Source organism: Solanum lycopersicum, chromosome 4 (assembly GCF_036512215.1).
Source record: "Solanum lycopersicum chromosome 4, SLM_r2.1".
Lineage (NCBI taxonomy): Eukaryota > Viridiplantae > Streptophyta > Magnoliopsida > Solanales > Solanaceae > Solanum > Solanum lycopersicum.
The window spans coordinates 49,456,190-49,473,021 of NC_090803.1; the positions used below are offsets into that span (position 1 = coordinate 49,456,190).

The 16,832-nt window shown below is 37.1% G+C and overlaps 1 pseudogene; it reads left to right on the top strand.

The window, feature by feature from the left end:
* The first annotated feature begins 1,318 nt into the window (after positions 1-1,318).
* Positions 1,319-14,241, top strand: LOC101268755 (inositol-3-phosphate synthase-like; annotated as a pseudogene).
* The last annotated feature ends 2,591 nt before the right edge of the window (positions 14,242-16,832 follow it).

Here is a 16,832-nt window from a genome sequence, read left to right on the forward strand (position 1 = left end):
CAGGTCAAAGAGCATATTGAAGACTCATTGAAGCGGTTTGGATTAGCGATCTCCAGACTTCGGTAGGTCCTCTTGAGTTCGAGGATGCTACATCTATCATTCTATATTGGCACTTTAGACGTAGCCAGTGGAGGTTGTCTCTAGCGTTTCATTTCAGATGTTTTATTCTAAGCTTTGTATTAAGGCCGTTTGGCAAATTATTACGATACATTGATTCTTTAATTTGAATTGTTTAATCAATTATAGATGGTTGTTTAGTTTGAGCTTATTAGAATATTGTTTTATATAGTAATCATATGAAGTTTATGTATACTTCACTATGTTTTAAAATTTTTAAATTTTCCACAAATTTAACTATATGATTGTGATGAAAGCTAAGAAGAGGCTTGTCTTTGACCTATGAGAGGTTAACGACGCCAGTTGCATTCGGATTCCAGAATCCGGGTGTGACAGACACAGTAATGTGAACCACCTAGAGGGACATCGTATTTTTCACGAGGAAGGCATGCATATCGTATCATAAAATGAGTTAATATCATTGCCGAGAGGGTCATCCTCTTCTATTGCCAAGAAGGCCATTGCACATTCAAACGCTGAGAGGGCCATCATATTCAAACCGCTAAGAGGGTCATTGCATCTTCAACCGCCAAGAGGTCCATCAACTTTCCTTGCCAAGAGGGCCATTACATATGCAAACTGCCGAGAAGGCCATTATCTTCAAATGTCAAGAGGGCAATTATGTATGCAAATGTCAAGAGGGCCATTTCATCTTCGAAAACTCCAAGAAGGGTGTTACATCTTTTAATTGCCAAGAGGGCCATTACATATCTGACCCGCCAAGAGGGCCATCATATTCTAACGCCGAGAAGGTTGTTACATCTTCAAAACCTCGAAGAAGACTGTTACTTCTTAAAATTCCAAGTGTTCGTTGATAAAAAAATTAGACATTGATTTTTTAGGATAAATTTTTTTAATTCTATTATTATATTGATAAATGGTCCTTAATGATTTTGTTTTTGTTCTCTTTTTTAGTATTCATGTTTTTATTATAATCAAATTTTAGTGTATTTACTTTGTTTTTAATTTATATTTTTATTTTGATAATGTTGATAGTGCTTTTTCTTGTTGAAAATAACGCTTAATTTAATTGATTATTTTTATTTAAATCAAATATTAACAAGATATCTTAATATATCGTCATCTTTAATATTGTAAGAAAATTGTAAAATTGTTGGAAATAATTTATCATATTTCTCTAAAAAGATTAAATTCTTAGATAATGTGTATTTACGCTTCCACAAAATTTCTCTATTTATACATTCCCATGGCTTTGCCAACAAAAATACAAGTGGAACTCTTAGCCTTAAAAGTGTCTTCTTCTCCATTTTTTTCAGTCAAAAAACAAAAAAAGGTTTCAAAAGTTGTGTTTGTGAGTAAAAATGTTTATTGAGAACTTTAAGGTTGAGAGTCCCAATGTTAAGTACACAGAGAGTGAGATTCAGTCTGTTTATGATTATCAAACAACTGATTTGGTTCATGAGGAAAAAAATGAGACATTTCAATGGACTGTTAAGCCAAAAACTGTCAAATATGAATTCAAAACTATTGTTCATGTTCCAAAATTTGGGTGTGTTTTGAGTTGTTTTTTTTTTACCAGATCCTTCATTTTTGCTAAAGATTGGAACTATATTCAAGATTTGAGAAATTAAACCATGGGTCTTTTCTGTTATGTGATGATTTTTTGTGTAATTTGATTTCTTGTAGGGTTATGCTTGTTGGATGGGTGGAAACAATGGTTCAGCCTTGAGTGGAGGTGTTATTGCTAACAGAGAGTGAGTTTTTTTTTCTCTTTTTGCTCTGTAATTTCTCTATGTCTTTGTCATGATTCTTGCATAAACAATAGGTGTTGTTGAAAATTGGCAGAGGAATTTCATGGGCTACCAAGGATGTGCAGCAAGCCAATTACTTTGGTTCTCTTACACAGGCCTCTACTATTCAAGTTGGGTCCTTCAATGGGCAGGAGATCTATGCTTCCTTTAAGAGCATACTTCCCATGGTAACCTTTATTTGTTTTGAAATGACACTTTCTGGTGTTGGTTGTCACTTTTATATACTCTGTTTCAATTTTGACTTAACGCACTGCTTAAAGAAGCAAAAGAATGAATGTTGTGATATGAAAGATGCAAAGTTGAAATTAGAAGTTAACATAAAAGAAAAAAAATTGTTTAACTTTAGAAGTTAACATAAAAAGAAAGAAATATTTTTTGTATACGGATAAAAGAAATAATGGTTTAGTCCTGTTTTGAATTGACACGGAGAGGTAAAGCATGAATCTTGTGCTACAAAAGGCTTTTTTTTTTTAAAAAAAAAATATACTCTCTAAAAAAGGGAGGTAACACAAACCAATGAGACGAGGATTAATTTTTTTCTGTTTGTTGATGTGTTTTTTTAATCAATTGATAATGAAATAGGTTAATCCATCCAGATGATGTAGTGTTTGGAGAATGGGACATCAGCAACATGAATTTGGCAGATGACATGGCAAGAGCTAATGTTTTTGACATTGATCTTCAAAAGAAACTGAGGCCCTACATGGAATCCATGGTCCCATTCCCTGGTATCTATGACCCTGATTTCATTACAGCAAACCAAGGCTCACGTGCTAACAATGTCATCAAAGGAACTGATAGAATATATTCCTTCACTCAACAAGTAATGAATCAAGTCCCTTACTACACTAATGAATAAAACAGAAAGTTAAATGCAGTAAAATCAACACAATGATTTTTCGTGGAAACCTCCTTGCTTAAGGGAGTAAAACCACGACCTGTCTCACAGGATTTTCAATCGCTTTCACTAATCTTCAAAAGCAAAAGCAAAATACGATTACACCAAATGTAAGAAAGAGTTATCAATCTTACAGTTAAGCAATAGTCCTCTATTGCTTAACAAGCCTAAGTAGAAAACAATCTACCCACTAAGCTATCCTACCTGGACAACCTAGACTTCTAACACAACACACCAATTCCTTTATAGATTCAGGAATGGTTAACAGTTTAAGAACAAGAGAATGTATTCCTAAACAACTAGACAAAAAGCTCCAGATATTGCTGTTGTGCTTGGAATAATTCTGCCTTTGCTTTGTAGTAGCCTTTGCAAGAGTTCTTGAAAAGTTTTTATCAAGCTGCAAAAACTGAACAAAAATGTTTAGGACAGTGCCTTTTATATGGGCAAGTCACTTTCCTAAACTTCTTTGCCATTGGCTTGAAAAGTCACACTTTCTGACGCCATCGGGAAGTGTGCACCTACTTTCTGTACCATCTCCAACTGGCAATCAACTGGCTCCTCATCATGAGAGCCTGGTACCTCTACTAGGTCCTTGAGTTTGTTTCATCTGCAATACTCAAGCAAGAACCCTGCAATACTCAATTAAGAAACTAGTACCTTTACAAGGTCCCCAAGTTTGTCAAATCATCAAAACTACAAATAACATTTTCCCCCTTTTTGATGATGACAAACACTGAAACCATGATCTAAGATCCTTTCGAACTTTGTTCCCCCTTTTTATATTCCCCCTCACTGTATATTCCCCTCACTGAATTATCATTTAGCTACATTCATTTAGCTACACACAGCTTTACTTCCCCCTTTTGGCATCATAAAAAAGAATTGCAGTAAACCAGTGATGTCAACATAAACACTAAAAAAGATCATAGCTATCAAGCAATCAATCAATAATGGAAAAGCACGCACAAAAGAAGACGATAAGAACAACAGAGGAATAAATTAACCAGCACGCCATAATAACATAAATACATTAAAAACAAACTAAATATCCATCAACACATTGATAAGCCACAACAAAAAATTGACACAGGGGTGGGGGTTGTCCAACTGGTTAGGAAGAGGGGGGAGGATGAGAGAGGGACTGGATAACAAGAGTGATTTCGTGCATTGGCTTCATCATTGTCCTTGATGGCCTTTTCATGCAGGGCAATTATCTTCGCCTTCAACTCAGCATTATCTTTCTCCAGAGCTTGAACCACTGAAGAACCAGGTCCCTCACTCTGTGCAGTAAGTAGTTCTACTTTGAGTATAGCAATTTCTACCTCTCTACCACTCAATCGCACAGTAAGTTCCTCAACCTCATGCTTAAGCTGATCCTGATCATCAATAAGTTGGGCCATCTTGCTTTTTGGATAGCCTCTTCCTTCAATGCATTCGCACTCAACTAAGGTACTTTCGGAGATAGTTTGCTTAACTGTCCCCATTTTTCGCACACTGAGAGGAATGTGAAAATGCTTGAATACCTCCGTGAGAAAGTATCCGTAACCCATTCCGTGAACACCTTTACTCTCAATGACATTTGTGTGGATATGCTCAAGCATTAGACCAGGTAGGTTCAGGCCTCAATGTTGCACAACATCTCCATCACAAACAAATCAGCAGCAGTTGCTACTGTCCTCTTTTCAGTGCGAGGGAGGAGAACTTTGTTGATGAACTCAAAAACCAACTGATACTCACTTTTCATGATTTTCTTATAAATCCCAGCAACCTTGGTTGTGGGTGTCTTAGAAATCACAGCAGGAAACTCAGAAGAGCAAGTTCTACCTAGCACAGACCCGGTCCCCTCTCTAGGCACCCTGAGAATTTTGCTCAACACAGCCTCATCTAAACATACAGCAATGTCATTTACTCGTGTGAGGATTCTCCAATCGTCCTTGAATTGAATATTATAGTAAAATTCGCGCACTTCTTCTTCATGGAGGATGGGGGATTTTCTGTTGAACAAATGTAACCAAGATTGGATCTCTACCATATCATGAAGAGAATCCCTGCCAGGAAGAGTTATGATCCCCATATTAAAAATTCTTCCTGGCAAGACAGCTTGGTTTCTCAGGCTGTCAACCACCTCCTGCATGTTGACACTCTCAACTTTCCTGGCTTGGGAACCAGATCCCTGTGACCGCTTTCTCTTTTTCTCAAATCTCTTCCCTTTTGACTTAGTGCTTTCAACCTGCTCTGTAACCTTTCCCTTTTTCTTTTCTGACTTCTTTTTCTTATTTTTCTTTTCCACTTCTTCCCCAGAAAACTCAACCACATTAACAACAGGTATGTTAAAATTTGATATCTTGAAAGTTCTTGCACGTCTAACTGCAGCAGTAGAACTTGCATTCGCCTTCAAGGCATCAGTCATCAACTTTTGAGCGACAGACCTCGTAGTAGGTCGTCTTTTAGGAGCCTCCTCTACAAATTTCTCCTTTCCTTTTCTAGATTTCTCCCCTTCCCTTCTCTCCACCTTCCACTTTAAAGGTTCTTCCTCGCTTGCAAAGTCAGAGGATGATGAGGAAGAGTACTTGCCCGAATCAGGGGTCTTATCAAAGATAGGTTGAGTGGGTCTTACCTCTTCTCTTTCCAAGACTTCAGTATGTTTTGTTCTTGCTTCTTTCCCATCATGGCCAAGCTTTCAATCACGAGCTCTTCACTTGCCGCCAATATGTTGGACTCAGAAGCCTTGTGCTTGGGTAGATCCCCTTCAAACATATTGTCAGGCAACATGTCTTAGAACGGACCAGGTTCCGTAGGCACAACAGAACTGTTTAGATCTATGGCGAAAAAGGGGTTATCAGGGGTGTCTTGTTCAGAACTGAAAGGGGGAGGAAGTCTGGCTTGTGTAGCAGTCAGAGAATAGAAGGCAAGGGGCTCTATTTCACTGAGAGCATTCAGCATTTGTTTGGAAGAAGATGAAGGAGAAGACATGGTTTTAACACTAGAGACAAGTTTCTTAAAAAAATGAAGAGAAGAAGAAGAAGACAAATTTTGCTTTTTGAAATTTTGCTACAACCCTTCGGGAGCAAGAAGAAGAAGTTAAGAGACAGATGAGAATTTCAAAAAAAGTAAGGGTTTTTAAAGAAAGAGAAAAGGTGCCAGGTCCGTGATTGGATGCGTCGTTTGAGAGAGAAACGATGGGACTGATCGGTCAGAGTAACCGATGGCTGACACGTGGCATTATCAACGGTCATATTTTTCTGTTTTAATTTAATGTATAAATGCTAACCTGGACGGGCACCAGGTACCATAGCACAGTTAATCTTCATTCCTCAGATGTTCTAATTGCTTCCCTTGCTAAGCAGGTCCTTACTGAGAGTATACCTACAGAAGGTACAAAAAGGATCTGTTCAGATATTTAAAATTCACACAAAGGATACCTGCACTGCAATTTTAACCATCAAGGAAGTTCAACTGTTGGAAGCTAATTGTATCACTTGGAGATCAACATCCCCAACTTCAATCGATTTCTCTCAAATTGATCCTTGCTTAGAGCTTTGGTGAAGATATCTGCAATTTCCTCTTCTGTTGGACAATATGTGAGCACAATATTTCCCTTTTCAATATTATCTCTCAAAAAGTGATGTCTAACATCAATATTCTTTGTTCTCTTATGGTGGACTGTATTCTTTCCCATACTAACAGCACTAGTATTGTCACACATAAGAGGAATAGCTTTGATGTGAATTCCAAAATCTTCCAAGTGTTGCCTGATCCACATCAACTGAGAGCAACATGCTGCAGCAGCTACATATTCATCTTCAGCAGTTGAAAGAGCCACAGAGTTCTTCTTCTTGGTACCCCAGGAAATAAGTGATGATCCACGGAAATGAGCCATTCTGGAGGTACTTTTCCTGTCTACTTGATAACCAGCAAAATCAGCATCTGCAAACCAACTAGGTCAAAAGTATCTCCTGTAGGATAGAAAAGAACCAGGTCCCCTGTTTTCTTCAAGTATCTGAGAATACGTTTTGCAGTCTTCAAGTGTGAATCACGAGGACATGCTTGAAACCTGGCACACATTCCAACACTATACACAATATCAGGCCTACTAGCAGTCAGATATAACAAGGATCTAATGATTCCCCTGTACATTGTCTGATTCACAAGAGGATCAGATTCTTCTACTATCATCTTGGAATTTGTTCCCATAAGAGTATCAATAGGTATAGAATCAAACATATTGAATTTCTTCAACATCTCCTTAATGTACTTCTCCTGACATATTGAAATCCCATTTGATGATTGCTTGATTTGCAAACCCAGGAAGAATGTTAATTCACCCATCATGCTCATTTCAAACTCCTTTCCCATCAGTGATGAGAATTCTTCACACAAACATTCTGAAGTAGCTCCAAAAATTATGTTATCCACATACACTTGAATGATAAGCAATTCTTGTTCTCTTTTTAATAAGAACAGAGTATTGTCTATCATGCCTCTTTTGAAATCATTCTTCAGCAGAAACTTTGACAGCCTTTCATACCATGCTCTTGGATCTTGCTTCAGACCATATAGTGCCTTATTCAATCTGAACACATGATTTGGTAGCTCTCCATCTTCAAAACCAGGAGGTTGCTTGACAAACACCTCCTCTTTAAGATCTCCATTCAGAAATGCACTCTTCATATCCATTTGGTAGAGCTTGAACCCCATGAATGCAGCAAAAGCTATTAAAATTCTAATAGCTTCCATTCTGGCAACAGGTGCAAAAGTCTCATCACAGTCTATTCCTTCTTCTTGATTTTATCCTTGCACCACCAACCTGAATTTATTTCTAGTAATTATTCCATTTTCATCAAGCTTGTTTCTGAAAACCCACCTAGTTCCAATTATTGTTCTGCCTTCAGGTCGAGGAACCAGGTACCATACCTTACTTCTTTCAAACTGATGGAGTTTTTCTTGCATAGAATTTATCCAGTCTGCATCACCCAATGCTTCTTTAACATTCTTGCGCTCGATAGATGATATGAATGCTGAGAATGCAACTAGATTTCTTGTTTTTGATCTAGTATGAATTCCAGAATTCAAAGGAGAAATGAGATTATCAAGAGGATGTGATGAACTATGCTTCCATCCTGACCTTGGAGCAGACTGACTTGGCTGATCTGCATGTTCTTCTTCATCAAGAGTGACATCATTTTCTAGGGAGTCTGATGTACTCTGGCTGGAACTTTGAGTAGTACCAGGTACCATATCATCCTTTTCACCCTCAGCAGCCTCGTCAGGTAGACTATGATTCTGATCATCACAGTCATTGTTCAGTTGTTGATCTACATCACCTTCACCTCCTTCAGACTTCTTTGATTTGAGCATTTTCATCACATCATCATCATCATTTGATCCATCATTCTTCAAGCTTCCATCTTAAACAATTACAACATGAATGCTTTCTTCAATGCATTGAGTTCATTTGTTAAATATTCTGTAAGCCTTACTGGATGAAGACTATCCAACAAACACTCCTTCATCACTTCTGGGATTAAATTTTCCCAGATCATCCTTTCCATTATTCAGCACAAAACATCTGCATCCAAATGCTCTAAGATAGCTCAGCATTGACTTTCTGTTGTTGAGCAACTTATATGGAGTCTTGTTCAAAATAGCTCTTATTAGACACTTGTTGGTAACATGACATGCTGTGTTAACAGCTTCAGCCCAGAAACTTTGAGGAAGATTTTATTCAATAATCATAGTTCTGGCAATTTTCACTAAGGTTCTGTTCTTTCTTTCCACTACTCCATTTTGTTGAGGAGTTCTTGGAGCAGATAAATTATGACTCGTACCATTTTCCATGCAGAATCTGTCGAGTGTGGAGTTCTCAAACTCTGTGCCATGATCAGATCGAATGCTGCAAATGACTTGATTCAATTTGGTTTGAATCATTTTGAAGAATACCACAAACTCTTCAGTTGTGTCTGCCTTTGATCTCAAGAATATCGTCCAGGTGTATCTTGAGTAATCATCAACAATCACCAAAATGTACTTCTTGCCATTTCTGCTTTGAACCTTTAAGGGTCCACACAAGTCCATGTGAAGCAGCTCTAGGGTTCTTGATGATGTTACCTGATTTTGGGGCTTAAAGGATGACCTGATTTGCTTTCCTTTAACACAAGCTTCACATATTTTATTTTCAGCAAACTTCACCTTGGGCAGACCTCAGAGCAGGTCCTTAGAAATCAACTTGTTCAATAAAGATGAACTCACATGCCCCAGCCTACGATGCCAGAGATCATCATTTTCATTTTTGAGCACTAAGACATGTTATGTCATCTCCATGAGACGTTTCTAAGTTTGCCACATACATATTTTTACTTCTCTGTGCAGTGAGAATTACTTTGTTTGTAGTAAGACTCACCACAGTGCATTTCTCAGAAGTAAACTTGACCTCATTTCCTTTGTCACAGATTTGTGACACACTCACCAAGCTGTACTTCAACCCATCCACATGGTAAACATTGTCAATTGAATCTTCAAGTGATCTTCCTACTTTGCCAACTCCCAAAATGTACCCCTTCTTGCCATCACCAAATGAGACACCTCCTCCTTGGAGTGTCTTGATTGAGAGAAAGTTCTTTACACCACCAGTCATATGCTTAGAGCAACCATTATCCATATACCAACATTGACTGCTGATCCTCTCACTCACCTGCACCAAATATCACTTGTTAAGATTGGGAACCCATTTCAGCTTGAGTTCCCAGTAGGCAGACAAAGGAGTGATTAGATTGTATCTAGTCCAATATGGTAGATTTTGAAGCTTTCTAACAAAGGACATAGGAGCAGGGACAGATTTCTTCTTTGAAAATCTGTGAGTTGAAACATGCTTTGGAGGACCAGGTCTCTCTTTTGGTACATTTTGCCTTTCAACATAATTACAGAACCTTTCACAGGAGTTTTTCCAGCTAGCACACTCATCCTTCAAATGTCCATTCTTACCACAATGAAGACACAACAGATTGTCAGACACAAACACATACTTACTGTGAGGATTATAAGGAGGACTTATGTTCAGACTTCCTAGTCCTTTCTTATTGAAATTACTTTGATTTGTTGCATTTGACAGTAACTTTGAGGATTTGGTCCACTTAAGGGATTTTTCAAGTTCTTCTTTAAGTTTCACAATATCCTGTTCTAATTTGTTACTCTTTTCAAGTGACAGACCAAGGTTTTTCTCAGAGTTTTTCAATTTTTCTTGAATTTCAACTTGCAAACTATTTGACATTCCATTCAGCTTTTCAGTTTCTTCAGTAATCTGATTCAACTGGTTCTTAAGTTTAGAGTTATTTGACTCTAGAGACACCATTCTTGACGTTTTCTCTTCAAGTTTAAATTTGTTTTCAGTTAAACTGTCAAGTTCAACATTCATGGTGTCTTTTTCAGATGTTAACACTATCACAGAATCAATCATGAATTTTGCCAAAGTTCTCAATTTTTTAAGAGAATATTTATCCAAGTCATTTTTCATATCTAGAAGAGTTACCTGATTGTCCTCTTCTTCATTTTTTGTGTGAGCCATGAGAGCCAACATTTCATTGAAGACAGTTTCCTCCTCATGCATGACAACCATGGACACATCTTTTGGCTCATCAGGCTCTTATGAATCACTTGAAGAATCCCCCCATGCAGCAAGAGCCTTTTTGACAACCATATCAGCAACAACTTTTCGATTTCTGTTGCCAAGTACCAGGTCCCTTCTATTTTCTTTGTCACTCCTGTGTTTTTGATGTTCCTTGTTTTCATTCTTGAGTAAAGGACACTCTCTGATGAAGTGCCCAGATTTTTCACACTTGTAGCAAGTATCACCTTGAGCAGCATTTCGAGTACCGTTTGTTCCTCTTTTATAAATTTTGTTTTTCCTCACAATTTTTTGAAATCTACTGATGAGACATGCCATATCATCATCATCACTTGAATCGTCATCTGATTTATACTTCAGCATCAATGACTTGTCCTTCTTGGCTTCCTTCTTTGACAAATCATAGTTTCGATTCATCTCATGTGTTTTCAGATTACCAATCAAAGCATCCATAGTCAGCACCTTCAAGTCCTTGGCTTCTGTAATGACATCAACTTTGATCTCCCAAGACTTTGGAAGAATTCGAAGCACTTTTCTAAATTGTTTGGTCATGCTTATAGGTTCACCCAGACTTCACAGCTCATTTGTAATGGAAGACAACTTGGTGAACATGTCATGTATTGTTTCTCCTTCCTTCATTTTGAAGTTCTCATACCGTGAGCTAAGCATGTCAATCTTAGATTCTTTGACTTGTTTAGTTCCTTCAAGTGCAGTCTTCAAGCAGTCCCAAATTTCCTTAGCAGACTCACAAGCTAACACTCTGTTGTACTCATCAGGTCCTATCCCACAGACCAGAAGAGTTTTAGCTTTGAAACCTTTTTCAATCTTTTTCCTGTCAGCTTCGTCATATTTCTGCCTAGGCTTTGGAACAATAATGGTCTTCTCTCCATCTTTTTCATCCATCATCGAAACAAATGGTCCATCCAGTACAATATCCCATAACTCGCTGTCTTCAGCCATGAGGTAGTCATGCATTCTAACTTTCCACCAACTGTAGAAATGTCCATTGAAACGAGGAGGTCTGTGTGATGACTGACCTTCTTCGAGGTTAAGTGGATCTGCCATTTTAAAGCAAATATCACTTCCTTGGTGTTAATAGAAAGTGCCTGCTCTGATACTACTTGATAGAATATATGCCTTCACTTAACAAGTAATGGACCAGGTCCCTTACTACACTAATGAATAAAACAGAAAGTTAAATGCAGTAAAATCAACACAATGATTTTACGTGGAAACCTCCTTGCTTAAGGGAATAAAACCACAACCTGTCTCACAGGATTTTCAATCGTTTTCACTAATCTTCAAAAGCAAAAGTAAAACACGATTACACCAAACGTAAGAAAGAGTTATCAATCTTACAGTTAAGCAATAGTCCTCTATTGCTTAACAAGCCTAAGTAGAAAACAATCTACCACTAAGCTATCCCACCTGGACAACCTAGACTTCTAACACAACACACCAATTCCTTTATAGATTCAGGAATGGTTTACAGTTTAAGAACAAGAGAATATATTCCTAAACAACTAGACGAAAAACTCCAGATATTGTTGGTGTTCTTGGAATAATTTTGCCTTTGCTTTGTAGTAGCCTTTGCAAGAGTTCTTGAAAAGTTTTTATCAAGTTGCAAAAACTGAACAAAAATGTTTAGGAAAGTGCCTTTTATATAGGCAAGTCATTTTCCTAAAGTTCTTCCCCATTGGATGGAAAAATCACACTTTCTAACGCCATCGGGAAGTGTGCACCTACTTTCTGTACCATCTCCAGCTGGCAATCAACTGGCTCCTCATCATGAGAGCCTGGTACCTCTACTAGTCCTTGAGTTTGTTTCATCTGCAATACTCAAGCAAGAACCCTGCAATACTCAATTAAGAAACTGGTACCTTTACAAGGTCCCCAAGTTTGTCAAATCATCAAAACTTCAAATAACAGGAACCAAGAAAGAACAAGTTGATCAAATTATTAAGGATATTAGGTAAAACAGGGTTGTTTTATTATATCACAAAGTACATAACCTTTTGGTTGCTAATTATAGTGTTGTTTTTGGGTAAATTAGGCAGTTTAAGGAGAACAACAAAGTGGACAAGGTGGTGGTCCTGTGGACTGCCAACACTGAAAGATACAGCAGTGTGGTTGTTGGCCTTAATGATACCATGGAAAACCTCTTTGCTTCTGTGGATAGAAATGAGGCCGAAATATCTCCTTCCACCTTGTATGCTATTGCTTGTATTCTTGAAAATGTACCCTTCATCAATGGAAGCCCACAAAATACTTTTGTCCCAGGTATGTTGCAGTTTCAAATTAAAAATCTTGCTTTGTTGTTGTTATTGTTGTTGTTTCTTTGGGAAATCAGTTGTGTGTTAGTCTTATGTATTCATTGAAAATTTGTTAGGCCTCATTGATTTGGCCATCAAGAGGAACACTTTGATTGGTGGTGATGACTTTAAGAGTGGTCAAACCAAGATGAAGTCAGTGCTGGTTTATTTCCTTGTTGGAGCTGGTATTAAGTTATGGTTATTGTTGCTTCTAATTTCATACATCTTTTAAACTAATAAAGCACATTTGATATGTAAAATATGGAATCTTGAAAGAGGAAAGTTGAGTGGTGGTGAAACTTGTGTTTTTTTACAGCCAACATCAATCGTGAGCTACAACCATTTGGGTAACACTGATGGAATGAATCTGTCTGCCCCTCAAACTTTCTGTTCAAAGGAGATCTCGAAAAGCAACGTTGTCGATGACATGGTTTCTAGTAATGCCATCCTTTATGAGCCTGGAGAGCACCCTGACCATGTTGTTGTGATTAAGGTAATTGATTACTAATTAAAAAATGTGACAAGGCACAATACTAGTTCTAACATTGGATTTATGGGATTCAGTATGTACCATATGTGGGAGATAGCAAGAGGGCAATGGATGAGTACACATCAGAGATTTTCATGGGTGGAAGGAACACTATTGTATTGCACAATACCTGTGAGGATTCTCTTTTGGCTGCTCCAATTATCTTGGATTTAGTCCTCCTGGCTGAAATCAGCATCCGCATTCAGCTCAAAGCTGAAGGAGAGGTCTGTTTCTTTATCCCTGACTTTTTATACATTTACAAATTACCTGTTGATTTGTCTGAATTACATGAACCATGTCTGATTTTCAGGGTAAGTTCCACTCCTTCCATCCCGTCGCGACCATCCTCACTTATCTTACAAAGGCTCCTCTGGTAAATTCTCTTGAAGTTTCTTTTTTCATTTTGTAAAAATAGCAGCAAAACATATGTTCCTTGAACAGTTAATTGGTTAGGAAGTACCATAAATATAACATAAAAATAACACTACAGTTAATTGGTTAGACTAAGATGAACAGTTTTTTATGTTTGTGTTTGTGAATTGGTAAACAGGTACCACCAGGTACACCAATGGTGATTGCCCTTTCAAAGCAGAGGGCAATGCTTGAGAACATATTGAGGGCTTGTGTTGGACTGGCACTAGAGAACAACATGATCTTGGAATACAAATGAAAATCTCATAAGAAGTGAAAGGACTCAAGAAGTTGTGTAGCAGAAAAACCATGTTGTCTTTCTTTACTTTTATTTTTGTAATCTTTTCTTATCATTAGTACAAGGTAATTAGCTAAATCTCAACCAACCCTTGGAGGTATAGTTGTTGTTTGATGATGGGCTAAGTTGAACATCATTATGATTTCCTTGTTGTCTTTTAGTATTAGCCCTTCATTTTTAAGATGTATTATCAGTGTTTTCTTAGCTCTTTAGAGCCAGCAACGCCTTTCTCTACCTTTCTCTACCTTTCTCTACCGGAAATACAACATATAGTCTTTCTCTAGTTTTCCTCTCTTATTAATATTTTGCTTCCTTTTCATCTGTCTCTATGATTTAAGTTGTAACAGTCAAATAGTATGAAGGATATTATTAGATAGATAGAAAAAGGAGTGGGACAAATAAAGAGAGGGTATGCACAAAAGATGAGAAAGAAAAGCTGAAGAGAGAGAAAGTATTGCTAGCATATCCAGAAACAATTCTCTTATTAGGTATGGTATATATTCTTTGCTATCTTGTTTGAGAGAGGTAATGTTGTTGTATTTACTACAGCTCTTTCTTATCAAATTTCTATCATTACATAAATACACAGGACTAAAGAGACAACTAATAAATATGGCTTATGCTGCCATAACATCTTTCATGACAACACTTGAGGAGATGACAAAGAACTAATAATGGAAGTGCTCCATGGGAAACTTGATTCTTTGAGAACACTTGTTGAAGAAACTTGATTCATGTAAGGGTATCAATGAATGACAGCTTAGAAATGGCTGCAGAGAAATGCTTGAAAGATCTCATCGCTAGAAGCTTAGTTTTTGTCCATACATACACTTCCCGTGGCAAAATCAAGAGCTGTAGAATTCATGATATGGTGTATGGATTTTTCTGAGAAAAAGCTCAAACTACAAACTTCTCGAACATTATCACAGAGAGCAATGTTCAGTACTATCAAGGTTCACAGTCCCTCTTCCTTTTCCCTAGCTTCACATCGACGTCGAATCCAATTTAGCTGGACGGATTATCAATCAGGCATTGATGATTCTACAGGTTATAAAGTGCATTCTATTAGTTATTGTATTTCCTATGACAAAAGTCTTAACTTTTCATGTTTTAAGCTACTAAGGGTATTAGATATAATTTCAGTGCGACAATTATGTTATAAGCCAAATGGTATAGAGGGGTTATTTTGCTTGAGATACCTAGCTTTCTTCGTGGCTGAACATGCATATATTCTAGCCATTGCTAAATCTACAGAGTTTAATAGTTCAGCTTTATCAGCCGAAATTAATACCTCTCTATTTACCAAAAAATATTTGGGGGTTTACAGAGTTGAGTCATCTCAAGCTAAGCCTGATCGTCTTGGGTGATCCTCCATCTGAATACAAGTCTCTTTTTTTGGAACACCTGTACACCCTTTTAGGGTTGAATCCTGCAGGCTACACACTCTGTACCAAAAGAGGCTTTTAGTGGCATTTAGTTTTCCTTTTAGCGGCAATACTTATTGCGACAAAATTTTAGTGGCATTTAATCTATTTCCATTGCATTAGGTGTCGCTAAAGCCTTTAGTGGCATCTATTTAGAGTGCCGGTAAAGACCAATAATACTGCCGCTAAAAGTAAATACTTCCAAGGGCATTTTTTTAATGGCAATTACTATTGCCAGTAAAATCGCCTTAAAAATCTAATATCCAACATATTTTATGGCTTGTGTTATTGCCAGAAAAATTGCAATAGTCTTTATATTTAATCACACTTTCAAAGCATCAAATGTAAAACTCATAAGAAAATGATATTCTTCTTTTGGTAACTAATTTTGTCAGTAATCACCCAAGAGAACATTACAAAACTATGGTCTGGAAATAACTCATCTGGCTAGCTTGTCATAAGAAGCTGGAAGAAAATACAACTACAAATTGCTAAAGAAAAAAATTAAAAGATGCATTTTAGCACCAATCCTCTTAACACCTAGACAGGCTCTCACGTTGTAGATATTTACTACTTCCACTTCTTGGGACTCTTGAGCACTTATTTGGCCAAATCTTTCCACTTTTTTGGGTTGCTTCTCATGGATCCTTTGACTTCTCTCAAAAAATTCAATAAAGAACATTTTGAACATCTGACAGTTTTTTATCTTCCCTGAGATGTGCTGATTATCAATTGGACGAATAATTCCCAATTCACTACCTTCATTAGAAATCCAACATCATTGATCACCGCGATTCACTACAACCATATCACTATGGGAATCAGTTCAATCATTACATCAATTATGTATAAGTATCAGATTTCAACACGCTAGCACAAATCAATCTTGCATCGAATTCTAGACAATACTAGGTAAAAGAGATCAAATAGTAGATAGTAAATTGAGATTTTTAAGCTAAACCATTGATAGTATGACAAAGGTTAAAATAATCACACACATTTGATAAGAATCAAGATAAATTCCAACAAACTCCATTGTGACTATTTGAGAATAGGGCATCAAGGTTGCCACTCATCATAATCAAATACTCTATTCAAGTGGGCCTCAAGGAAGAAAAGATCGTACCAAGTTATCGATAACATACATCAGTACTAAAGCGAAGTAGAGAGTGATAGTGAGGCACTTACATATAGTTCCACATACAAGGCGATCTGTATTATTGAAAAATCAAATTTCAGTAGTTAAACGAAAAGTTTGTTTCTAGAAATTTACTTGTTAGTTTTTTTAAAACCTTTGGGTACTTAAAATCTTTGAATTATAAGTTAAATAAACAAAACACAATCGGGTAAAGTTGAGAGCTTATGCAAATGAGCTATGAATAGAAATCACGATTTACAACTTACTAAGAGGAGCTGACAAAAAAATTAAGAGGACCATGTTATCTCATGT